The sequence below is a fragment of the Budorcas taxicolor genome, chromosome 15, assembly GCF_023091745.1.
Source record: "Budorcas taxicolor isolate Tak-1 chromosome 15, Takin1.1, whole genome shotgun sequence".
NCBI lineage: Eukaryota > Metazoa > Chordata > Mammalia > Artiodactyla > Bovidae > Budorcas > Budorcas taxicolor.
The window spans coordinates 72,739,789-72,764,966 of NC_068924.1; the positions used below are offsets into that span (position 1 = coordinate 72,739,789).

At 51.5% G+C, this 25,178-nt stretch overlaps 1 protein-coding gene across 3 annotated transcripts in view; it reads left to right on the forward strand.

The window, feature by feature from the left end:
- Positions 1–326: 326 nt before the first annotated feature.
- The window catches only part of TSPAN18 (tetraspanin 18), a 204,050-nt gene continuing 179,198 nt past the window's right edge, over positions 327–25,178 (forward strand). For all 3 annotated transcript variants that reach the window (XM_052652650.1, XM_052652653.1, XM_052652651.1), the window contains exon 1: positions 327–416. The gene's annotated coding sequence lies outside the window, so the exon portion shown is untranslated. The remainder of the gene's footprint in view (positions 417–25,178) is intronic.

The window sequence follows — 25,178 nt, forward strand, 5'->3', positions numbered from 1 at the left end:
CGGCGGCTGGAGACTGAAGGGGAGGAGGTTCGGGGAGGGGAGGGCGCGCGGGCGAGAGCGAGGGAGGGACGGAGCGGCGGCGGGGAGGTGGGGCCGGCGGGCGGGCGGGCGGCTGCAGCTGCCGCCGGCGACTCCGGGGCTCCAGGCTGCGGGGCGGACGCAGCGCCGAGCGATCCACCGCGGAGCCGCGCGAGGCCGCCCGAGCCCCGAGCCCCGAGCCCCGAGCCCCGAACGAGCGCCGCGGCCGCCGCGGCCGCCTCGCGCCAGTCTGTCCCTGGACGCGCTGCCGCCGCCGCCACCGCCGGGAAGGCAGCGGGCGCCGAGCAAGTTGCGAGCGCGCCTCTCCGCCCGGGGGAAAGTTTCCCCCGCGGCCGCCGACGCGAGTTGGCACGGGGTCCGGCCGCTGCGGCTGGAAGGTAGGGGCCCCGCACCTCTGTGCCCTCCGCGCGCCCCGCCGCCGCGCCCCCCAGGGGACTTGGGGACCCACGCGCGCCCCCCATCCCCACCCCGGCGTGGTGGGGGTGGAGGGTGGAATGGGGGGGCCCTCCCAGGCTGGTCCTGGGGAAGCCCGGGAACCGAGTTCTACTTCGGCTATAGGCTGGGGAAGGGGCGGGGAAGACGTGCTCGCCCGCATCCGCGCTCCGAACCCGCCGAGGGCCGGCGGCGTCCCCCAGGGACAGGTGCACCACGGCCCGGCGCTCCGGGCCGGGTGAGTGGGGGGCGCCTGCCGAACGGCGCGGGGAGCGGGGGCAGGTGTGGTTACGAGGTCTGGGGGCTCGGCGAGGGCTGAGTCCGGAGGGGCGGGGGTGCGCGCCACGCCGCTCTGTAAGGGGATGGGGAGGGGGCGCAGGCAGGGGCTAGGGATTAGGAGCTAGGATCAGGGCTGTGGGGATTGCCCGGCCCAGCGGGGCCACTGAGGGCCGGCCGCCTTCGGGGTCTCTGGGAGCGGGCCGGGGCGGGGGCGCCACGCTTTCCTTCGGGGAGGGGGGTGGTTCCCCCTTTATTCCGAACGCGGTGTGTGCGGTTTGGGGAAGCCGAGACTCCGAGGTGCTCGGTGGATCCGAAACTCGAGCACATCCAGATTTAGGGGCGCAGCGGAAGAACGCTTGGAGGGTTGGCGGGCACGGGTGGGTTCGCGCCGGCTTGGCGTCCCGGCCGTATTGAGGGGAGTTGGTTCCCGCCAGGGGGCGCCCCTCTCTGGCCCTTTCACCCCTAGAAAGGCGAGTTCTGGTTTCAGCGAGACCAACGCACGGAAATCCAGGAGCGACAGACCGCAACCACAGACCACCCCTCAACGCACGAGGGACCCCCCCTGAGGAGCACCGCACCCCGGCGGAAAGGGGGAGAGGGTCGGAGTGTGAAGCTGGGGTGCCCTCAGTTATAACTGTGCATAGGAAAGCTTGGCTTTCAAAAGCTGGTTTTTCTTGGGCGACCTGGCAGGATGTCTGGGTGAATAAAAAAAATTTTACCCCCAGAAAAACAAAAAGGAGGGGAACTTTACATTAACAGCAAATCGGTGTGAAATGATTGGATGGGAGAATTAACTTTTTGAAGTTTCTATGAAGCCTGAAGCTGAATGCACCCTTTTTGTGAAAGTTGTACCTTTGTTCCAGGGATCTGGCCAGAGCCTTTTCTGGTGTGGGTGGGTTGAGAGTCTTGGGGTGGATCCTTTCTCTGGGCACAGGGTGGGGTTGATGGGGGCGCCTAAAAGACTTTAGCAGTCCAGTGGTAAATTTCTCAAACAAGAGCCCCTCCTTTTGGGGTCTGGAGTCCACAGGCCACATTCATCCACTCATTTCACAATTATTGGTGGAAACCTGCTGTGTGTCCCACTGTGGGACTTTAGGGCCCCTGTGTGTTGAACCTGTGAGTCTGTGCTAAGGCCTTGGAAAGGAGAAAACTGCTGGCTTCTATGAAGAGCATCATCTTTGTCACGGGTGGAGCTGTTCGACATTGAAGGGACACTAAAGGGACTGTGGTCTCATCTTTCTCTAATTCTCTCCCTCCTCCCAGCACCCCGAGTGAGTACAACTGAGCAAACCTAAGAATGTGCAGTGGCCTCGTAGCGGCCGGTGCAAGTTTTCATCTTTCTCTCGGCTCCAAACAGTGGCTCATGGGGCAGCCCTCCACCCCCCACCCCACCCCACCCCCCACCTCCTTCCTCTCATGTCCCCAGAGTCCCTTGCAAAAGTGATGAAAGCGGGGTGGTCCTTGAAAGAGAGCTGAGGTTCTTGCTTTCGGTGTAGCAAATTTTTTTTTTTTTATTGGATGCTCTCAAATTGCTGTAGGACAAAGTTGCCTTGAAGAAACAGCAGCATGGTTTTTATTTTGAATAGAAGAGGACATGAAGGGAGGAGACAGGGGAAAGGGTGGAGAGGCCTGCTGTCTCTGGGTTTGTCTTCAAGACATTCCACAGGGCCAGAAAACAAAAGGAGTTGTTTTGTTTGTGTTCAGTTTTGTTTTTTGACTCGTTTTTTGGTGGAGGGAAGCCTGCCCAGAATAGCCCTCCTTGGAACCTGGGAGTGAGCAAGGGGCCCCCAGGGGGCTGGCAGGTCTGCGTTCTACCCGTCTTCCCTGCCCACCCCCTTCACACCCAACCTGCCCCGGAAAGAGGAGGGGACTGAGACTCCGAGGGCATCGGACGTCCATGTTTGAGTACCATGTGTGGGCTCAGTGTGCTCCCTGGGAAACCCTAAGATCTCTGATCCAGTAGAATTTCAGGTCTCCTGGTCCAACAGGCCCCAGATGCATTCAGATGGCAGACCTCTGGGGTGTCTTTACCCAGCCCGAGGCTGAAATGGCAGTATATGGACGAAAGTTCCAGACCACTTTTTAGAGGCATCAGTTCATCTGGAGTAGGAATTGGGACATCTTGGGTTGGTCCAGCAAAAACTGCCCCCCGCCTCCTTTCAAAACTGCCTGGTCAGCCGGGAAACAGCTCCCTGAATTACGGAATGAGTTTTTAATGGTCTGGGGCCGGACTGGGGTTGGAGGAGGCAGAATGGAGATAGACCACAGGGTAAACCTGTAAGATGAGGGTGTCGGCCCAGGAGATTCCTAGGGGGCCTTGCAACTGACATTTCAGGGTGCTAGGCAACCGTCTGTCTTCCGTCCAGTGGGGGGCACCTCTTCCGGCCATGTCTTGCTCTGCTCTGCCCCTGCGAAGCAACGTGAACCAGGAGCCTGTCAGCCATCAGACTGTGGCTTGGGGACAGAGAGGGTGGTGTTGGTGACCAGTTCTGCTGGGCTCCACATTTCTGCCTGCAAGCTTGTACACTACCTTTCTCTGGATGTCTGTCTAGCTTTCACTGTCTCCGTTTTCCTGGGAAGAGCAAATGGTGGCCCCTGTTAGGGACCCCTCTTTCCAGAGGGCTGCTTTCCTGGTCTATTTCATCAGCCATTGAGAAGGAAAACCAGGAACATTTGTTCATGCTCAGCTGGGACACAGCAAAGGGAGGGGGCCCTTTGGAAGACAGCACTTGGGTCCCCCAGAGCAGATGATGGGTTGATGGGTATTTTCGCAATCTGATGCTGTTAAGTAACCCACCAGCCTGGGCTCCTCCTGCTGCACCGGCTGCCACCTTGGACCCGCATCAGTGCTCTGCCCTGGGTGGTTGGGGGACAGAGTGTGCAGATAATGAAACGCTGATTAAGAAGAGAGGGAGAGAGACATGAGCCCCAGTATTTGCAGCTGGCAAAGCAGATCTTTCATCTCAGCACTTGTTATCTTAAGGTCCAGCCCTTGCCCCTTGTTGGTACCCAAGACTACTGGTTTAATTAGTAATTAAACCACTTGGAGATGAGCAAAATCACGTGCGCTAGTCGTATGCGTGTGTGTACTTACTGATTGGCAACAGGATGCAGTGGAAAGGGCACTGGACCAGCTGAATCAGAAGTAAGGAGACCTGTGTTCTAGCCCCAATTCTGTTACAGCTGGAGCTGTGGGACTTTGAATGAGTCACTACCCGTCTCTGAGCCTCAGTTTCCCCATCTTTCTAGATGCAGCACGGTGAGGCAGTTAGGCTGCTTGGGTTTGAATGTCAGCTTTCTTCTACTTATTAGCTGTGTGACCTTAGGCCAGTCAACCTCTGGTGCCTCTGTTTCCTGATCTGTAAAATGGGACTAATAATACTCCCTCAGATTGTTGTGAAACATCAACAAGATAAAACATGTGAAACAGCACCGTGCCAGGCAGGTAGTAAATGCTCAACAAACATCCAGTATCATCACTGTCATTATTATTACTTCTACTATTACTGTTATTGTGAAATGGGGGGCGGGGATCAACATTGATCCTTTCCAGCTCAGATATTTTGGAGCATGGTATACGTGTATGTGTGTGTCTGCTTTTGAGATGGAAGACTAGGGTGAATATTTTTGTTGCTTGTTTTCTTTTCCTTCCTTTCCCTGCCTCACTGGAGGGACTCCTGAGTTAAAATCTTGTGCATGTTCTCATGATAGCCCCATCCTTGTGGCAGGAAGCCCAATGTGACGTCACTGAAAATATCCTGCTTTCTGGCACTTGAGGGATGATATTTCATCAGCTAGTAGATGCCCATCCTTTGTCTTCCACCCTTAACCATAATACGAAGACCATATGTGCAGATAATGAGTTTAAGCTGATAAACAACTCCCAGATTCACCCAAATAAAAGGCCATCCTCCTAGAAGACACTTTCGACTTTAAAATAAATAATCTGGCTCCTTGGCTGCATTGCACTATGTCTGGCTGGCCCTGTTTCCCTCTCAGCGTTCTGCCCCTCGGTCTGTTGCAGGGACGTGGGCCGGGCCAGACCCGTGGTCTGGGCTATGTCAGCCATCCTGGCGGGGCAGCCTCTAGCAGCACTGCGGCCTCATCTCCCTCCAGCAGAGGCTGTTCTCTGAGCCATTCCAGCGATGATCTTCATGATGGCAGATGTTTGGGGAGTGCTTACCGTGGGCCAGGACCTAGACAATGCTTCATCTCACCGCCAACCCTGAAAGCTGGTTCAGATATTGCACCCATTTCACAGATTAGAATGTAGGGCTCAGAAAAAGCAAGTCAGTAAGTTGTTGGGGGGGTGGGGGCTGGAATTAGATCCTAGGTCGATCTGTTTCTCCCTTTTGTGCTTGAAACCATTCTGTGATGTTTCTCTCCCATCAAAACTGCCTGTGGAGCCCCAAAGCCCAGGAAGGATTTCCCTGAGATATAATCAGGCCCCTTTCTCCCTGCTTTTGCTCATCTTCCAGGCTCAGAGTGCTTTACGAGGTGCTCTTTTTTCACCCTGTGTTGATTACTCAGCCATCCTGGGGACGCTGAGAGGTAGGAGTTTTTTGGGACAAGGTTGCTTATAGGAAGGGGATGATCTCATTCAGCCACAGAAAGTTGTAGCTGACAGAGGATGCGTGTTGGAGTCACCGACGTGAACTTGCTTCTTCTGCCTGCCGTTTACGGGCTGTGTGGCCTTGGTGTCCACTATCAAGCGAAGTAACACCAGCAACCACAGCAGATGACTCCAAACTCTCAGTGGCTTAACCCGTGGGAGCAATTCTCACTCATGCTACTCGTCTGGCATGGATCTCTGCTCCACAAGGTCACTTAGGGACCCAGGCGGATGGTGGCTCCATAGTCGTTGTAGCTGCACATCCTGGGTGATGCGGCATCCGCGGTTACTGCAGGAGGAGAGGAGAGTGATGGAGAAGGAAAAGGCCTGGGAAGACTCCACGGCCTCAGCCGGAGGAGACACAGTCACCTCAGCTCTGGTGCACCGGGCAAAACTGTCACCTGGCCCCAAACCAGCTGCAAGGGAGGCTGCTATTTACCAGGCACTAACTCCTTGCGTTTCTATTTCCTGGATAGAATACTTTGAGGATTCACTGAGATGATGCATTTGAAGCTTCTAGCATAGACCTGGCACATAGTCAGTCCTTCAAACACGGACGCTTCCTTTCCTTAATGATCCTTGATGTGCATTGCTCTCGGAGAAGGCACTGGCGACCCACTCCAGTACTCTTGCCTGGAAACTCCCATGGACGGAGGAGCCTGGTGGGCTGCAGTCTGTGGGGTTGCTAAGAGTCGGACACTACCGAGTGACTTCACTTTCACTCTTTGCTTTCATGCATTGGAGAAGGAAATGGCAACCCACTCCAGTGTTCTTGCCTTGAGAATCCCAGGGACGGGGGAGCCTGGAGGGCTGCCGTCTATAGGGTCACACAGAGTCAGACATGACTGAAGCGACTTGGCAGCAGCAGTGCCTTGTTGTTAGGAGATTACAGACCGTGTACCTGGAGACGATCTCTGGGCAGATGATGTAGTGCCCATAATACACGGCAGAGAGGCAGGGCTCAGATAGGCCCAGGGACTGGCCCATGAACACACAGCATGGGCGCGGAGCCAGGCCCTTGACCTCAGCCCCAGAGCACCCATGGCCTCCTTTGCCCTGCTGAAATTTGCTGCTCTGAGGACTTCTTCCAAGACCCTCCAGAACCTACTTCTTCTTCTGTTTCCTTTTCCCACTCCCTAATGGGGAAGAGCTCTGTGTTCATCTTCTGTGTGTGCAGGGGCAGGGGGAGAGGAGGCTGAGAGAGGCTGCAGGAACTATCTGGAAGCTGAGGCAGTAGCGCTGGGGCTTGAGAAGGCTTGGTTGTAAATACTCATAGTGAAAGCCTTAGGCATTTGGGCCCTGCATACATTGCTTTGGGAACTGCTGTGCATTCAAGCTTTGGGGTGCCCCCCGAATGACACAGAAAGTTACCTGGGCTTCCTGTCCCAGCTCTGCAGCCTCCTGCTTCCCCTTTCACTCCTTGTGGGACTGAGCAAGTAAAGAGAGGGAGTCTAATGAGGCTTCCCAGCCCTGTTTTTCTGAGAACAGTAAGATGTTCAAACTTAGATTCAAATCCTGACTCCTCTGCTTTAGCATGAGTGCATCTTTCTAAGGCTCAGTTTTCTTCTCTGTAAAATGGAAAGAATGTAGAAAGCTATAAAGCTAATTAAGCGCCTGGCACTTAGTAGGTGTCAGGATGTTTGCGCATTGCTTCTCACCCACTTGAGTTAGAAGGGAGCGAAGCCTCTGGCCAGGGGCCAGCATCTGAGGCGAGGCTCCAAGTGCTCACCCCTCCCCAACGTCCCCCCCACCCCCCAACACACCCATCTTTCACTCCCGTCTCTTGGATGGAGAGGCTCTGGGCTCCCATCCTGGGTGGCCTCGGGCTGGGCTCTTGTGTTGAACTAATACAGCTTCCATTTGAAATGGGAGAAGAATTTGGAGCCCCAGCCCTTGGATTTAGGCCCATCTTTTCATGTCTAATTACCACTGTGGGCGCAGGGCCTGGGGGTACTGCTGAGAGAGGCCCCCTTGGTGCTGCCTCTCCGGTTGGGACAGATTGCCGCGTTCTCGCTGGCCAAGAGTGCCTCAGCCTCCTGGGGGTGCGGTAACCTGCCACCACCTGGTTCCTGGCACACAGGGCTCCCTCCCCAGGGCGAGCCCAGGGTACTCACTTTGTCTGCACTTTTAGCCCCCAGGGTGATGACGGGCTCCTCTAGCCAAAATATAAACACCCCTAGGATAATGGGGATTTACTGTCCCCTCCCTTGCAAAAGACATCCCAGGAATAGCTGGTGGACTGGACACTGGGGTGGAAGGGCCTTTGGGAAGGTTTGGCTCCTCAAGACAGGATTCAGAGGTGGCCTGTGTACCCCTGAGTAGAGGAGACAATTGTTCTGGGGGCACAGAGAGACTGGCTTTCCACTGCGGCTGCCACCAAGATGCCCGCAGCTTCTCTGAGAAGCAGTGGGGTGGCGGTGGGGAGCAAGCCAGTTAGGTTATGAGTCAGGCACTGTGAGGTCCCTAAAACACATCTCATTCACTCCTGCCCCCAGAGGTCAGCTGCTGCAGCCCCTCCCCACTAAACCCTGGGGCAGAGCTTTGGACCAGCTTTAAGAGCCCGATGAGGCTGTGTTGGTTTCCCAGGGCTGCAGTGATAAATACCCTAAACTGGGAGCTTCAGACCGCAGACATTCATGCTCTCCCAGTTCTGGGGGCTGGAAGGCCAACGTCAAGGTGTCAGCAGGGCTCCAGGGGAGGCTCCCTTGCTCCTGGGCTGTTGGCGGCTCTTGCTCTTCCTTGGTTTGTAGACGTGTCGCTCCAGTCTCCTCTTCTGTCATCACAAGATGTTCTCCCTGGGTCTGTCCTTCCTCTTCTTATGAGGACTCCAGTCACATTGGATTAGAGCCTAAGGACCTCATCTGAACTTGATGACGTCGGCAAAGACCCTGTTTTCAACTAAGGTCACGGACCAGCGGGTTAGGATGGCAACACAGCTTTGGGGGGCACACAATTCACTCCATAACAGGTGGGTATGTTATCACTCGAGGTCATTCAACTAGACAATTAGTAACGGGTAATCTCTGTACATTTCAGTCTCCTTATCAGTAAAGTGAGGATTTGCACCCACTTGGCCTAGTTAAAAGCATCGGGAGAGTCAGTGTCTGCATCAGACACACTCTTTCCACCACTGACATTTGTCAGATGCTGCTTTCCATATTTGTTCCCTCCCAACAATCTTGGAGGGGCTTCCCGGGTGGCACTATTGGTAAAGACCCTGCCCGCCAGTGCAGGAGATGTAACAGACATGCTTTCAATCCCTGGGTTAGGAAGATCCCCTAGACAAGGAAATGGCAACCCACTCCAGTATTCTTGCTTGGAGAATCCCATGGACAGAGGAGCCTGGTGGGCTACAGTTCATGGGGTCACAAAGAGTTGGAGGCGACTGAAGCAACTTAGCACACAGCACACAATAGGCTTGGAAGGGTGTTAGGTGTTCATTATGGGCTTAAGAAGCATCAATGCCTGTGGATCGTAACTAATTGCAGAAAGGATGTTTTCTACAAAGAATGATTTGAAAGGACTGCAAGAAAGGCACCCTTTACTTTTTTGTTTGTTTGTTTGTTTGTCTTTCTGGGGGGTGGGGTGCCTGTTGTCTCCATCTCCTCTCAGGCTAAGAATGTCTGGTCCTGATGAATTATCCTTGCTGTTTATCCTAGGTTCACCTTCAGCACCAGAGATCACTATGATGTTGGCAAGTTGGGTTCCTCTCCCCTGGGGGTGGTGTCCCAACTTCTCTGCATGAGAAGGGGGCCTAGGATGGACTAGCTGAGGCTCCCAGCCCCCGAGCCCATCCCACAGGGACCCTGGAGGGTTTGGAGGCTCAGCTGCGGAGGCCGAAGTTCAGATATACAGCTCTATCCTGTGCATTGAAAGCAGAAGAGGCAACATGCCACGCAGGGTTAGGCGTTCTGAGCGTAAGGGCCCTGGTTCAAGTCCCAGTTCAGCCACAGTCCATGACTTTCAGTGGGCTTTAACCAAATACTTAAGTTCTCTGTACCACCATAAGGATTTTTTTTTAATTGAGGTCTAATTGACATAAAGCATTATATTAGTTTCAGATGTACAACATAATTACCCAATTTTTGTATGTTTTGTGAAATGATCATTGTCATTTTATCTTTTATGAAGATAAAATAAGATTAAAATGCATAAATGTATCTTGTAGGATTGAACGTGGCACCTCAAAAGTGTTCAATGAATGTTGGAATTATTCTAATTACTTTATTTATGATGTGTTTTCCTCAGTGGGATGAGGGCAGAGACTTGTCTGTCTCATTCTCCATGGTGCCCACAGCATGTGTAACTCAGTGCCCGGGACAGAATAAATGAATGTTCATAGGTGTTCATACATGCTGAATGAATGAATGAATGAATGAATTCTTAGAGCTGTTTGGGATCTCATCTTTCTTTGCTGTGCACCGAGGCCTCTACTGGTAACCCCCTTAGGTGGGGGCACTGAGGATAGTATGGGGACAAACCCAGGGGGGTGTCAGGGGTGCCAGGAAAAACTCATGAAAGACAGATACATCTGGGGGCTTGGGCAGCAAAGGCCTCCCCATGGAAGTAAGTACAAGTTAAAGCTTGGGGGATGAGGAGGAGCTGGGGAAGAGGAGCCTGGAAGATTGCGGGTGCCAGGAAGCAGGCTGTGTGGTGGCCGCTGGGGAGAGCCATGCTCACAAGCTTCCGGTGCCCCGAGACCCATGGGGGAGCAGACGGCCACCCCCAGCAGAGACACTGGCCCACACGCTGCCACACGGACGGCCAGTCCTCCTCCAGTATTGTTACCTAGCAGGGGTGCCTCACTCGAGGTGGCCGGATCTATGAAATGCCAGCTGGATCAGAGGCTCCTCATCCCATTTACAGACCGTTAACTCTCAGATTCTCGTTCCTCCCTACCGCCTTAAAAATAAAATTCAATTTACTGACGTTCAACCTGCTCGCTTTGTTAGAGGAAACATCTGTTGTGTAATGTGATCGTGCTAGCCGTGTTGAACTCTTTTGGAAACCCTTTCCATAGATTCTCACTTGCGTTTATTTTAGCGTATGTGCTGCCGAAGCGAGCACCTCACTTGCGTTTCTAAGACTTTCTGGCAACTTTTGCCCCTTCTGCCACCCAAGCCTACCACCCTCTGCTCCAGCCTACAACCACCTGGCTTCCTTCTCTTGCCCTTACCTGCTTTAGTCCCTCAGTTGTGTTCAATTCTTTACGACCCCATGGACTATATAGCCCAGCAGGCTCCTCTGTCCCGGGGAATTCTCTAGGCAAGTATACTGGAGTGGGTTGCCATGCTTCCTCCAGGGAATCTTCCCAACCTAGGGATTGAACCCAGGTATTCCTCACTGCAGCCAGATTATTTACCATCTGAGCCACCAGGGAAGCCCATGAATACTGGGGTGGGTAGCCTATCCCTTCTCCAGGGGATATTCCTGACCCAGGGATCGAACCAGGGTCTTCTGCATTGCAGGTGGATTCTTCACCAGCTGGGCTACCGGGGAAGCCCCGATGGCTCCACTATCCTCTTCTTAACGGAAGTTGGTAAAAACTGGGTGATTGTTAACTTGTGTGTGTGTAATTATTTAACTTCCATCTCCCCATTCTAGTGTAACCCCTGGAGGGCAGGGACCCTGTCAGCCTTGGCCCATCCCTGGGTTCCAGGCACCTGGCAGGTGCCCACAAAATGCCTTCCTCCATTCTTACCCTTTGCAGACTGGTCTTTTTCAGGTGGTTTTGGGTAATGAGTGTAGCTAGCATGTATTGATCAGTTTCAGTGTGCCAGGCACTTACGAGCCCTATCTCATCCAAAGGGATGGTTTACAGTCCCAACTCTGTCACTCACCAGCTCTGCAGGGCTGGGCAAGTTACTCAACCTCTTTGTTCATCACTTTCTTGTCCATAAAATGGGACTAAAAATAATACCTAATTTATTGGGTTGTTGTGAGCACGAAGTAAGTTAATTCCTATCTAATTTATTTTTTCACAGTTTTAGGTAGAAGGATAAAAGTTCATGGTCAAGGTGTTGGCAGATTCAGTTTCTTCTGAGGTCTCTATCCTAGGCTTGCAGCAGGCTGTCTTCTCCCTGGATCCTCTGTGCTCATGTACCTCTGGTGTCCCCTGGGGGTCCAATCTGGTGTCCCCTGGGGGTCCAAATCTCTTTTTATAAGGGCATTAGTTGGATTGGATTACGACCCACCCTAAAAGCCTCATTTTAATTACAGCATTACATGGTCTGTTCCCTGGCTCTTCTCCTCTGTGGGACACCAAGGTCTTCTCTTTTGGAGCCAGTTGATGTCTTATCAGCCAGAATGGGAGGAAATCAGGATCCAGGGGTCTGAGAGGCCTCTCACCCTGGCCCTTTGCTCCCCTCCATTCCTTAATTCCTTTGCTTTGACAGCAGCTGCCAAACCTCTAAGGGAACTGGGGCCCATGGTACCGCAGGTGGGCTGAGAGGGAGGTGAGAAGGAAGTGGGAGGGTCCTAGGAAGACAGGGGGATCATTGATTCTGGGTTTTTCCTTGCTCTCTATAGTTCGGAGAAGGCAATAGCACCCCACTCCAGTACTCTTGCCTGGAAAATCCCATGGACAGAGGAGCCTGGAAGGCTGCAGTCCATGGGGTTGCTGAGGGTCGGACACGATGAGTGACTTCACTTTCACTCTTCACTTTCATACATTGGAGAAGGAAATGGCAACCCACTCCAGTGTTCTTGCCTGGAGAATCCCAGGGACGGGGGAGCCTGGTGGGCTGCTGTCTATGGGGTCGCACAGAGTCGGACATGACTGAAGCGACTTAGCAGCAGCAGCAGCAGCATAGTTCTTTTTCTTTTCTTTTCTTTTTTTTTTTTACTTTCCAGAAGCTCTTTGAAATGAATCACTTTTTATTGGTAAAAGACCAAAGAAAAAATAATCAGAATAAACACAGTAAAAGAGTATAGAAATAGAACAAAAGCAGATTCAATGGAAACCGAGTTTTAAGCCCATCTCCTTACCCAGACCTGTTGTGAGCAACCCCCAATCCTGCTGAATTGTTCGCCCAGTAAATGAGCCCAGCTGTGTATATGGTGCCCGTTATTCCTATATACAGTAGGTCCCTTACGTATGAAGGAGTTCCATTTCCAAGAACACGTTCGTAAGTCCAGTTTGTAAGTCTAACAGTTAGCCTAGGTACCCAACTGTGTGTATATATGTCCTATATACAGTATAGTGAAGTGAAGTCATTTAGTCGTGTCCAGCTCTGCGGCCCCATGGACTGTAGCCCACCAGGCTCCTCCACCCATGGCATTTTCCAGGCAAGGGTAGGAGCCTCCAGAGTGGACTGCGGGGTAGGGAAGAGGCACGGCTCCCGTGTCAGTGACTTGCCGCGTCGCCTTGGGATGGGTGCCTGGATACACCTGTGTGGACAGCGTGATGCCTTTGCTGGATTCCCTCCTGCTGAACTGAATTGCTTTTCTGGGACACGCCTCTTTCTCACTGCTCCTCCATGCAGACAGTCTGTGGTGACCTCCTCCTGTGGAGTGGCCAGCCTGGGTCAGTGGCCATCTTCTCTTTCCATGGTTCCTGGATCCTCTCTGGCCTCTTCCTGGCCGCTGCCCATCCCCACTTAGTCCCTACAGATGTCATTTTGACCCTTTCATCTCATGGGGCCGGGAGCCTGCCCTGGTGGGGTCTCTGAAAGACCCCGGGGCCTTTTGGAGAGCATTTGTGAGAGAGGGGTTAGCGGGTCACTCCAGAGAGTGGTTTCCACCTTCCCCCAGGGTTGGACGAGGACGTCCGCTGGCAGATCAAAAGGCTTTTTGTTGTTGTTTTATTTTCCTTTCCAGCGGCTTCTTGCTGGGGAAGCAGGCTGCAGAGCCAAGGCAAACAGAGCGACCTCTGAGGCTGCTGCTGCTGGTTCTGTGAGGCTGAGGAGATAGAGGTCAGGTTGCAGGGGCTGCGGAGGGGTTAGAGTGGGGGCCACAGGTGGTGGCTCTCCCCAGGGGAGGGGCCCTTCCCTCTTCTGATCCCAGAGACCAAATGGGGACTACGGGGGCCAGGGTCAGAGCCTGGGATGGGCTCACGAAAGCCTGGGAATTGGGTGGGGGCACCAAGAGGACTGAGGACGCATGGCAACCCACTCCAGTATTCTTGCCTGGAGAATCACCATGGACAGAGGAGCCTGGTGGGCTACAGTCCATGGGGTCGCGGAGTCAGACACGACTGAAGCGACTTAACGTGCACGCACCAAGAGGGCTGGACTAGATCCAACCCCTGAATTGCCGTCCTTACCGTTGTCCCCAACTGAAGAGGTGGGGCAAGCGCTGGACTGGGAGTCCAGACAGTCAGAACCTAGACCTAACCCTGTTTGGGCTGCAACCAGCACTCGAGTCTGCTGCGGACCTCTGACATCACACCCACAGCCTGGAGAGCGCGACTGCTCCTCCTCCACGTCTCCTCTGACTCCAGAACCGCCCCTCAGTGTCTCCATCAGGGACTACAACCGAAAGGCCTCGAATCCCCTGGAGAAAAGCGCTCAGGAAGCCAAGGCGTGGTTGTTGATGGAAGCGGGGGTGTTGTTTAAATAAATTAAAAGTGCAAGAGGAAAATCCATCAGCAATATTCTCAATAGCAGGGATGATATGCCTAACATTTCCTCCCTTTCATTTGATCATTTTCTCTTCTCAAAATAGTTTGGAGAAAGAAAATGTCTGATGATTCGCCACACAATAAGCTCAAATAAATATAGTCTTTAAAAAAAAGTGGTTGCTATGTAATTGAATTGAAATAATAGGCAATTTTTGTTTCTAAGTAGCCCTACCACTCACAAAGCTCTATTCAAACCTGTTGGAGAGGTGCATGTGTGTGTATTTGTGGGCAAAGAAAAATAAAGATCTCTGTTAAGGAATCTTTAGGCAAAGCAATAATAATGATAACAATATATTTAAATAAGGTTCTGTGCATGTCTGCTGGGGAGAAATGTACAGGATTAAAATTAAATGCTTTTCTAGAAGGAAGATTTCCAAAGGCAGTTATAGAACCCAGGTGGTATTTGAGTGGGGATGTAAAATAAGTAAGGGGGAATTCCGGCTTCTGAATTCCACACTTCAGATCCTGACAGTTCAAATCCTTACCAGCTACATGGCCTTGGCAAGTTTTTAATCCTAACTGAACCTCAGTTTCCTCATCTGGAAAAAAAGGGGACAGTACAAGCTGGATCCACCTGGTGCTGCGTGTGGCATGACCTTCTACACTGGTCCTCTTTCCTCCCCTTTCCATCCCAGAAGCACAGCAGAATTTTTCCATGTTTCCAGTAGACACCCATGTATATGATCTCATTTGATGCCCAACAGTCCGATTGGGGTGAGATTTTTAAGCCTTGTTTTATGGAAGGGAAACTGGAGGTGCTAAGATAATGGAATGCCATACATCACCCAGTTGTTTGGAGTGGTATGAGAAACTGGAAGGGTTTCTCTGAACCATTGCAAGGCCCAGCCTTTTCCATTGCAAGAGGATCCTTGCCTGGGAGGTCTGTTGAATGCAGAAAAGGGTTCCTGGTGTTGCCTGGTGTAGACATTCATTCATTCTTTCTTTCTTCCACTGTGTGTCCAGTCAGCTCTCCACATCCACAGATTTTGCATTGGTGGATTCAACCAACTGTGGATTGAAAATATTCAAAAGTAAAAATTTCAGAAAGTTCCACAACCAGCAAAACTTGAATTTGCCACACTCCAGCAACTATCTGGGCTGCCCCAGTGGCTCAGCGGTAAAGAATCCACCTGTAAATGTGGAAGATGCAAGAGACGTGGTTTCAGTCCCTGGGTTGGGGAGATCCCCTGGAGTAGGAGGTGGTAACCCACTCCACTATTCTTGCTTGGAAAATTCCATGGAACTTGGAGCCCAGTGGACTACTCCACGGGGTGGCAGAGAGTCGGACAGGACTGAGCAACTGAGAGAGAGAGAGAGAAAAAGCAACTACTTACACAGCATTTACATTTGGTGCTTCAGATGGTAAAGAATCTGCCTATAGTGCGGGACACTGAGATTCCATCCCTGGGTCGGGAAGATTCCCTGGCAATCCACTCCAGTATTCTTGCCTAAAGAATTCCATGGACAGAGGAACCTGTGGGTCTCTATGGAGATGCAAAAACTCGAACATGACTGAGCAACTGATACTTTCCCTTTTCCCTTCGGGTATTATAAGCAATAAGATGATGTCCAGGATACAGAAGGATGGTGTAGGTTGTATGTAAATGCTACACCATTTATATGCATGATCAGTGGATTTTGCTATCCATGGAGGCCCTGCAACCAATCTTGAGGGATGACTGTACTAGACTTTTGCTGAAGATTTGAGGTGGAGGGGGCTACATCCAGAAGGTGTATAATCACCCAGTCCAACACTGGTCTTGAAGCCCCTGAACCACAGCCACTGTGAGGAATTCTCTCCTGGGTCCCTGACTCAGGCTGCACCCTCTTGCCTACCCCTCTCCCCTGTCTCAGGTCCCCTCTGTCCCTCCCTCTGAGGACATGCAGTTTCTGGTCTCCTGGAAGATCCCCTGTTGCTTACGTGGGTGACTCAGGCTTGGTACTGCTCTCACTTGGAGAATGATGGGAACTCAGCCTCTCCAGCACCCACCTCACCCTCCTTCCCTCCTGCACAAAGTTGCCCTTTGTCAGAGATTTTTTTTTACCAGTCCTGGCTGGGCTCCTGATGCTCTTGATTTTCTGAGACTATCTGTACCTTGGTACCTAAAGGTTCTTGAGAGAATATTTTTCTTAAGTGTCCTCCCATGGGGAGCGGCAGGCCATCTCCCTAGCTCACATTTGAAGTCCTGTCTCTCCTGCCAGTTAACAGGATGGTGTGAACAGAGGTAGCATTTATTCCCCCAAAAGAGTATTAAGGAGCTGATGTCACACCAGTGCGTACACATGTGTGCCCTTGGGTGGGTTTTTCTGGGCCCTGAACCTGGGCCTTGGGCTTCCCAGGTGGTGCTAGTGGTAAAGAACCTGTCTGCCAATGCAGGAGACGTAAGACATGCAGGTTCAATCCCTGGATCAGGGAGACCCCTGAAGGAGGGCACGGTAACCCACTCCAGTATTCTTGCCTGGAGAATTGCATGGACAGAGGAGCCTGGAGGGCTACAATCCATGGGGTCATCAGCAGTCGGATATGCCTGAAGACACTTAGCACACACACAAGAACCTGGGCCTTAAGGCGTCACCAAGGGCCACGTTGGAAATCAGTGCGATGATGAAGGCAGCAGATGACTGTGCCTTTGGGATGGGGACAGGATTAGGGCAAGGTCCATTCCTGCCAGTTCATTAGTAATGGGATGAGAACCTTGTGGGGCAGCGGTCAGAGCTTGGGCCTGGGGTCAGGCCATCATGGGTAGATTCTGACGCTGTCACTTTCTGGTGTGTGTGTGTGTGTGTGTGTGAGAGAGAGAGAGAGAGAGCAACCTCGAGTTGGTTTCTTTTCATTCCATGTGAGACCAGATAACAGCAGTGCATGTTGGTGGGAAGCTGAGTAACTCCATCAGGTCCTGCCGTGAACACGAGTCCTCAGAAGTATGGGGAGAGATGTGTGCAAGGGCAGGAATTCCCCACACTTTGAGCTGGACGTCTCCCAAGCGCTGCAGGCATTCTGGGTCTCGCCTTCAGTCTCCGATGCAGATGTGGGCGTGGACGGGCGTGCTGGGTGCCTGCCTCCCGGGAGCCCCAGAGCTCTATAGAAGGTGAAGACTTTGCAGGTGAAGGTACAGCTGTTCCCAAGCGGGGAGATGCTGTTTTGAGACAATCCAAGGACTCAGTTTTTGGCACCTTTGGCTAAAAATGACCTGGAAAGGCAGATCTGCAGATGTGAGGGATCTTTTAGTATTTTTGAGCTTAAGAAAAAAAATTCTAGCATGAGCAAGGGGAGAAGAGCGAGAAGGAGCCATCTGGCCTGGTTGAGGGGAGAAAATGAAATTGCTTGGTTTTCATTTGCAGCAAAGCACACTGTGAGTTTTTCTGCAAATGTTAATAAAGACAAAGTGGTGGGACCACAGAGGTCCCCCCGCCTCCCCCCCCCCCGCCTCCCCCCCCCCCCCCCCCCCCCCCCCCGCCGGCTGCTGCTGGAAGCTTCTCCATCTTGGAGTCCCTCCCTGGGTTTGTGTGGATTATCGCATTGGAAAAGGACAATTTTCAGCCATGTTGGGTCACCGAACTCAGCTGCATTAGGGAAAATCTCTTTCTCGGAGCCCAGGGATCAGCGTGAGAATGACTTCTCGCCGGCTCTGGGCTGAGGCCTTGTCTCTGAGCTGAGATCCCAGCCCGCGGCCAGCCTGGACGCTGTCTCCACTGTTTACTGCTTAGCGGGGAAGAAGTGAACCAGATGTGACTGGTGCGGGATGAATGAGGTTACCATTGTTTTTCTGGCTTTTCCAGTAGTTCCTAATTGGTTCTGAGAGGTCCCCTGGAGAGAGTGAAAGGGCCCTGGATTAGCAATGGGAAGATGGTTCAAGTTCCCCTTGGGCAAGGCACTAGCCCCCTCTGGGCTTGTTTGCCACCCATAGAACCCGTAGCCAAAACCCCAAAGAAACAAAAATCCCAGGGCAGAGATAAATTATCTTCATGGCAAGCTTCTTGGGTTGGCGTGGGAATCAGAATCAAAGCAGCTGAAGAATGGGGCCAGGCTTGGGTTTGGTCCGGATGTAAAAAAAGCTGAGCCACTTAAGAAAGGAGCAAGCATTTCCAGAGGCCAACACTGAAGAGCAGGAGCCTGTGCGCACTGAGTCGCTCCAGTTGTGTCCGACTCTTTGCAAACCTATGGACCATAGCCTGCCCGGCTCTTCTGTCCATGGGATTCTACAGGCAAGAATCCTGAGTGGGTTGCCATACCCTCATCCAGGGGATCTTCCCCACCTAGGCATCTAACAACCCACGTCTCCAAAGTCTCCTGTACTAGGAGACGGGTTCTTAACCACTAGTGCCAACTGGGAAGGCCCGGTGGCAAATACATTTAATCTCAAATGCCAAGTCTGATCGATTAGTAGGGCCTGCTGAAGGGTAGATCAGGCTGGGTTACTTGGGCTCAGCAGGAAGAAGGGCCAAGATCAATTATTGATGTCTGTTATGGTTGGAGGAAGGTGGAGTGCTAGCCCACAGGGTAGATTTAGGAACCCTAGGGTGCTGGGTGGGCTTCCCAGGTGGCGCTAGTGGTAAAGAACCCACCTGCCAATGCAGGAGACACAAGAGATGTGGGTTCAATGCTTGGGTCGGGAAGATCCCCTGGAGGAGGGCATGGCAAGCCACTCCAATATTCTTGCCTGGAGAATCCCATGGACAGAGGAGCCTGGCGGGCTACAGTCCAGAGGGTCACACAGAGTTGGACAAGACTGAAGTGACGTTGCACCTCCAGGGTGCTAGAGACGAGCTGCTGGGAAGCTGGGCGCTCTGGCTTCATGCTCTATGTCCTCACACAAAGGTTCTTAATTAGGATACATTCCAAAATAATCATGCCTGGGTGTCTGTGTTTTCAGGAAGTCTGATCGGTACTAGCGCAGTGCTGGGCACATGTAGTTTGAAAAGATTGCTCAAATGATTGCAGTGTGTTGGGCTGGCCAAAAATTCTTTCGGGTTTTTCTATAAGATGTTACCGAAACACCCAAACAAATTTTTAGGCCAACCCAATAATTTTATCCTCATACAGAACTATGGGTGGAGGTTCGTGACATTGTACAGGAGACAGGGATCAAGACCATCCCCAAGAAAAAGAAATGCAAAAAAGCAAAATGGCTGTCTGAGGAGGCCTTACAAATAGCTGTGAAAAGAAGGGAAGTGAAAAGCAAAGGAGAAAAGGAAAGATATAAGCATCTGAATGCAGAGTTCCAAAGAATAGCAAGAAGAGATAAGAAAGCCTTCTTCAGCGATCAATGCAAAGAAATAGAGGAGAACAATAGGATGGGAAAGACTAGAGATCTCTTCAAGAAAATTAGAGATACCAAGGGAACATTTCATGCAAAGATGGGCACAATAAAGGACAGAAATTGTATGGACCTAACAAGCAGAAGATATTAAGAAGAGGTGGCAAGAATACGCAGAAGAACTGTACAAAAAATAGCTTCACGACCAAGATAATCACGATGGTGTGATCACTCACCTAGAGCCAGACATCCTGGAATGTGAAGTCAAGTGGGCCTTCGGAAGCATCACTATGAACAAAGCTAGTGGAGGTGATGGAATTCCAGTAGAGCTGTTTCAAATCCTGAAAGATGATGCTGTGGAAGTGCTGCACTCAATATGCCAACAAATTTGGAAAACTCAGCAATGGCCACAGGACTGGAAAAGGTCAGTTTTCATTCCAATCCCAAAGAAAGGCAGTGCCAAAGAATGCTCAAACTACCACACAATTGCACTCATCTCACACGCTAGTAAAGTAATGCTCAAAATTCTCCAAGCCAGGCTTCAGCAATATATGAACCGTGAACTTCCAGATGTTCAAGCTGGTTTTAGAAAAGACAGAGGAACCAGAGATCAAATTGCCAACATCTACTGGATCACGGAAAAGGAAGAGAGTTCCAGAAAAACATCTATTTCTGCTTTATTGACTATGCCAAAGCCTTTGACTGTGTGGATCACAATAAACTGTGGAAAATTCTGAAAGAGATGGGAGTACCAGACCACCTGACCTGCCTCTTGCGAAACCTATATGCCAGTCAGGAAGCAACAGTTAGAAATGGACATGGAACAAGAGACTGGTTCCAAATAGGAAAAGGAGTACATCAAGGCTGTATATTGTCACCCTGCTTATTTAACTTATATGCGGAGCACATCATGAGAAACGCTGGGCTGGAAGAAGCACAAGCTGGAATCAAGATTGCCGGGAGAAATATCAATAACTTCAGATATGCAGATGACACCACCCTTATGGCAGAAAGTAAAGACGAACTAAAGAGCCTCTTGATGAAAGTGAAAGAGGAGAGTGAAAAAGTTGGCTTAAAGCTCAACATTCAGGAAACGAAGATCATGGCATCTGGTCCCATCACTTCATGGCACATAGATGGTGAAACAGTGACAGACTTTATTTTTCTGGGCTCCAAAATCACTGCAGATGGTGACTGCAGCCATGAAATTAAAAGATGCTTACTCCTTGGAAGGAAAGTTATGACTAACCTAGACAGCATATTAAAAAGCAGAGACATTACTTTGCCAACAAAGGTCCGTCTAGTCAAGGCTATAGTTTTTCCAGTTGTCATGTATAGATGTGAGAGCTGGACTATAAAGAAAGCTGAGCGCTGAAGAATTGATGCTTTTGAACTGTGGTGTTGGAGAAGACCCTTGAGAGTCCCTTGGACTGCAAGGAGGTCCAACCAGTTCATCCTAAAGGAGATCAGTCCTGGGTGTTCATTGGAAGGACTGATGTTGAAGCTGAAACTCCAATACTTTGGCCACCTGATGCAAAGAGCTGACTCAGACCCTGATGCTGGGAAAGATTGAGGGCAGGAGGAGAAGGGTATGACAGAGGATGAGATGGTTGGATGGCATCACTGACTCAATGGACATGGGTTTGGGTGAACTCCGGGAGTTGGTGATGGACAGGGAGGCCAGGTGTGCTGTGGTTCATGGGGTCGCAAAGTCGGACACGACTGAGCGAGTAAAATGAACTGAGCTGAAATGAGAGAAATACTCATTGAAGGACAGCCTTTGACAGCTAACTGAGGTCTCAATCACTCATCAGTGTGAGTGAGTGAGGGGGAATGTTAGAATCTTCCCTACTGTATCCCATGAACTTGTGAGGCACGGCAGAAGATGGTTTGGCTGGTGGCCACAATGAATGAAGAGCAGAGGCCAAAGGTGCAACGTGAACATGGTGGCCTGCAGGCCAGATCCTAGCTGGAGATGTATTTCGTTTAAGGCGCACAATGTTTAAGACCTAAAACCGACTCAACATTAAAATATTGGGTGTGCGTGCGTGCTTAGTTGCTTCGGTCATGTCCGACTCTTTGTGACCCAATGGACCGTAGTCCACCAGAATCCTCTGTCCATGGGATTCTCCAGGCAAGAATATTGGAGTGGGTTGCCATTTCCTTCTCCAGGAGATCTTCCTGACCTGGGGATCGAACCTGTGTCTGCCTGCATCTCTTGCATTGCAGGTGGATTCCTTACCCACTGAGCCACCTAGGAAGCCCAGCTGAAGCATGCCTAGACCATGCATGCATAGATCATATGACCCACCAATTCCACTCTTAAGTATGATTCCAATAGGAAGGCGTACATGTACTCCTAAAAGGCATGTATAATGATGTCCGTGGCCTCATTTTCCATGAGATGTGATACCTGGAAACAACTCAGTTTTCATCAGTTCTAGAATGGATCTAGGAGTACTACACAGCAGAGAATGAATGAACTCTTGCCGCTGATGGTAATTTGGGGGGACATCTCGGAAAACTGATATTGAGCAAAAGACCCCAGACGTGAAAACGAATACACAGAAGGATTCTGTTTATATAAAGTTCAAAGTCAGCAAAATGAAGCTGTGGTGTTAAGTCAAGCCATGATAGTGGTTCCATGTGGGCATAAGTCGGGGAGAGCCTGGAAGAGGGAGCCGGGGCCTTCTGGGAGCTGGTTTGTTTCTTTTCGTGTTCTGCCTGCTGGTTTTACAGGTGTGTCCAGTTTGGGACTGTTCATGGAGCTGTGCATTTCAGATCCAGGTACTTTTCTGCTTATAGGTTATATTTCAATATATTGCATTGTTAACAAAACAGAAAACAGAATTCTAGCCAGTTGAAAAAGACGTAGCATAGAACTCTAGGTTTCTGCTTTCCTTGACAAAGGGGCGCCTTCAGGGCAAGAGCAGGCTGGGGGTGAGCAGGGGCTGCCCCCTCGGGGAAGGTTGTCTGTTTCAGGTTGTATGTTGGGATTTGCCTTTGAAACGCTGCCCTTGGGGACAGACTCCCAGCCTCCTTCAGAGAGAAAGGCTTTGGGGGTGAGTGATGGGTGATGTAGAATGGGCAAAGTCTCTAAGTCAGGCTGGCTTCGGTCCTCACCATGCGGACACTTAAAATTTTGTAGACGTTGGGGGAGTTATTTAGTCTCTCTGAGCCTCGGTTAACCTGTTTGCAAAGCCAGAAGAGTAACACCCACTTCAAAGGATTGTTCGGGGGTCGGGACAAGATTAAGATGAGAAAATGCGTGGTGTGCGTCATGGCTGGGTCTGCCTGGCAGAGCGACATTTGCCTGGTGCTGTCCCTTCATGTCCACTGGGGGCACGAGACGCTATGGTCACTGAGATGTGGCCACCTGGACCCACGTCCCTTTGCTGAGGTCGATGAGGGAGATGGGAGACCTTCTCTCTGGTCCAGTCCTGTGCACCAGGGCCTCAGTTGCATGGAAGGGCAGGGCCTTCCTCTGCCTGGTCAGGGCCAGGCGCCCAGGCAAAGTGATGCCCACAGCTCCTAATAGCTAATACTGCCCATCACGGTGCCAGGCATTCCTGCAGAGGCGGGCATCTGCTTTGCCCTGTGGACAGCTGGGAACCTGCCATCTTCACTCCCTTCTTGCTCCTGGTGCCTGCTTCTCCATCCTGCTTGCAGTGGCCAGAGCAGCCCTCCTTAAGGGGAGGGTCCTCAGGAACAGAGTGCTTCTGGAAGACACTTGCTAGCTGCATCTCCGCTGCTCACCAGGCTTCCTTATCCCAGGAATCACCCGGGTGAGGAGATGTAGGAACCAAGTGACTTCCCCTCTCCAAGCCTCAGTGGCCTGATCTGGAAAGTGGGTGTTGATCACACCTGCTCCTCAGGGCTGTTCAGGAATCCTAACTATGACTGTGAATGTTACTGTTGCTCTTACTGTCGGCCGTGAGAATGCGTCAGGTGGGCCATTGAGGGTGGACTTTGGGGTAAAGGATGTGGTTTGAAATGGGCTTTTTGTCTCAGAACAATCTGTTTTGATTTATTTGACTGTGGGAATTTGAAAACGGCCCAAATGCTTTTCCTCCTCTTGTTCTCTCTCCAGCACTCGGATTTCCCCTCACTCGCCCGTTCATCCACTCCCCGCTCAGAGCCCTCTTGCTCACGCTTGTTCACACTTCCCTGCTCACAGTCGAAGTGCAGGGGGGAGGTCAGATGCCCCAGAGGTTTCTCCTTCTCCCTCAGAGGCTCGTGCTCATTTTCACACTCAGACTTCCCTCCTGACCCTTGCTCCCCCTCATCCCCTTCACCCACCGCCCCTCCAAGTCCCAGCAGAGCCTTGAGGTCAGGAGATCTGGTTCTCACCCAGTTTCTTTAACCCAAAGACTCTATGGCTGTGTGACGCAGGCAGAATCACTCAGCCTCTCTGGGCCTTGGTTTCCTCTCTCATACCAGAGGCAAAGCGACCAGTTTGCGTTTAGAGGGATCGTTACTTTCTTCTGCAGTACCTCAGAGGCTCAGAGATAAAGTCCTTTCCGCATCTTAACTTCCCTGACGCTGCAAATGAGTGGATTCTGTCTCATTAGGCAGACTGTGCGCCAACCTGAAGTTGCTCTTTAGCCATTTCCCAGCGCTGAGGAGACATCGTTTTATTTGGAGCCTAGAACTTGAAATGAGGTCAGGAGAAACCAGAAAGTTCAAGACGGTGATTCGTGCTTGACTTTGGAGAGACACAACGTCATAGCATCTCACTGGATCCCATTCCTCTTCTTCTTGGTGTCCCCAGGAGAGGTGACTAGGAAAACAGGGATGGTGGTCAGCTTGCCACTGCTGATGCGGGAAGGGGGTGGAAATCAGGAGAAAGATACTATGGTTCCTGCACCGAGCCCAGTGGAAGGATCCGTTTTACTTTGTGTCCCTGTCTCTGCCCCAGGTTATGGCAAATAATGGCATATAGTGTCCTCCTGAATACTTGCAACAGCCCTACAGCTTATGTACGAAAATCATCCCCATATTAAGGATGGTGAGACAGGAGCCTGGGAGGCATGGCTGGGTCTGTGACAGGGCAGCGACCTGCGCTTGTGCTAAGCTTTGACCCCCAAAGCACACTGTCCTGAGTGGCCCAGTGGTGCCAACGTGGAGGGGGAAGAAATGGGATTTCAAGACGGGAGTCTGAAAGTTAATCCTCCTCTAGGTCAAGCTCATTATGAACCTTGGGTAAATTTCTTACCCTCTTTGGGGCTCAGTCACTCATTTTAAAGGATTCCTAGGGGGCTCACTGGGTGAAGAATCTGCCTGCAATGCACAAGGTTGATCCCTGGGTCAGGAAGATCCCCTGGAGGCGGGCATGGTAACCCACTCCAGTATTCTTGCCTGGAGAATCCCATGAACAGACGAGCCTGGCAGGCTACAGTCCATAGGGTCACAAAGAGTCAGACGCGACTGAGGCGGTCGAGCATGCATGCATGCACGCTCAGAGAGCCCATCCCAGAGCCAGAGGCGTTCTGTCCCCAAGTGCTGTTACACACGGATCACCACGATGCCTTTGGATGAAAAACCATTTGCCTGTCAGATGACCCTGGAGTTTCTTAACCAAGGTACCATCTTCAGCATCCCAGATTCCAGACGCCAAAGTGAAAAGGGTCTGGGACGACTTGGTCCAGTGGCATTCAACTTACCTGTGGTCACAGACCTCAAAGAAAGTTCACCATGAAGCCTCTGAAACAACTCAGAGAGGAGCTGCCCTGGTGAAGCAGGCATAGGCAGCGAGTCCCCCCTCCCCTCTCCCTCTCCACGTGGGTGTCTCCTGAGGAACCCCTGGGAAACCCATTCTGAGAATCACAGGCCATTAGGTGACAGTTAATGAAACTGAGATCCTGCAAGGGGCATGAACTCACCCAGGAATCAGAGGCCGACATGTCCGCTAGAATCATTTTCATTAGCAGTATCATTT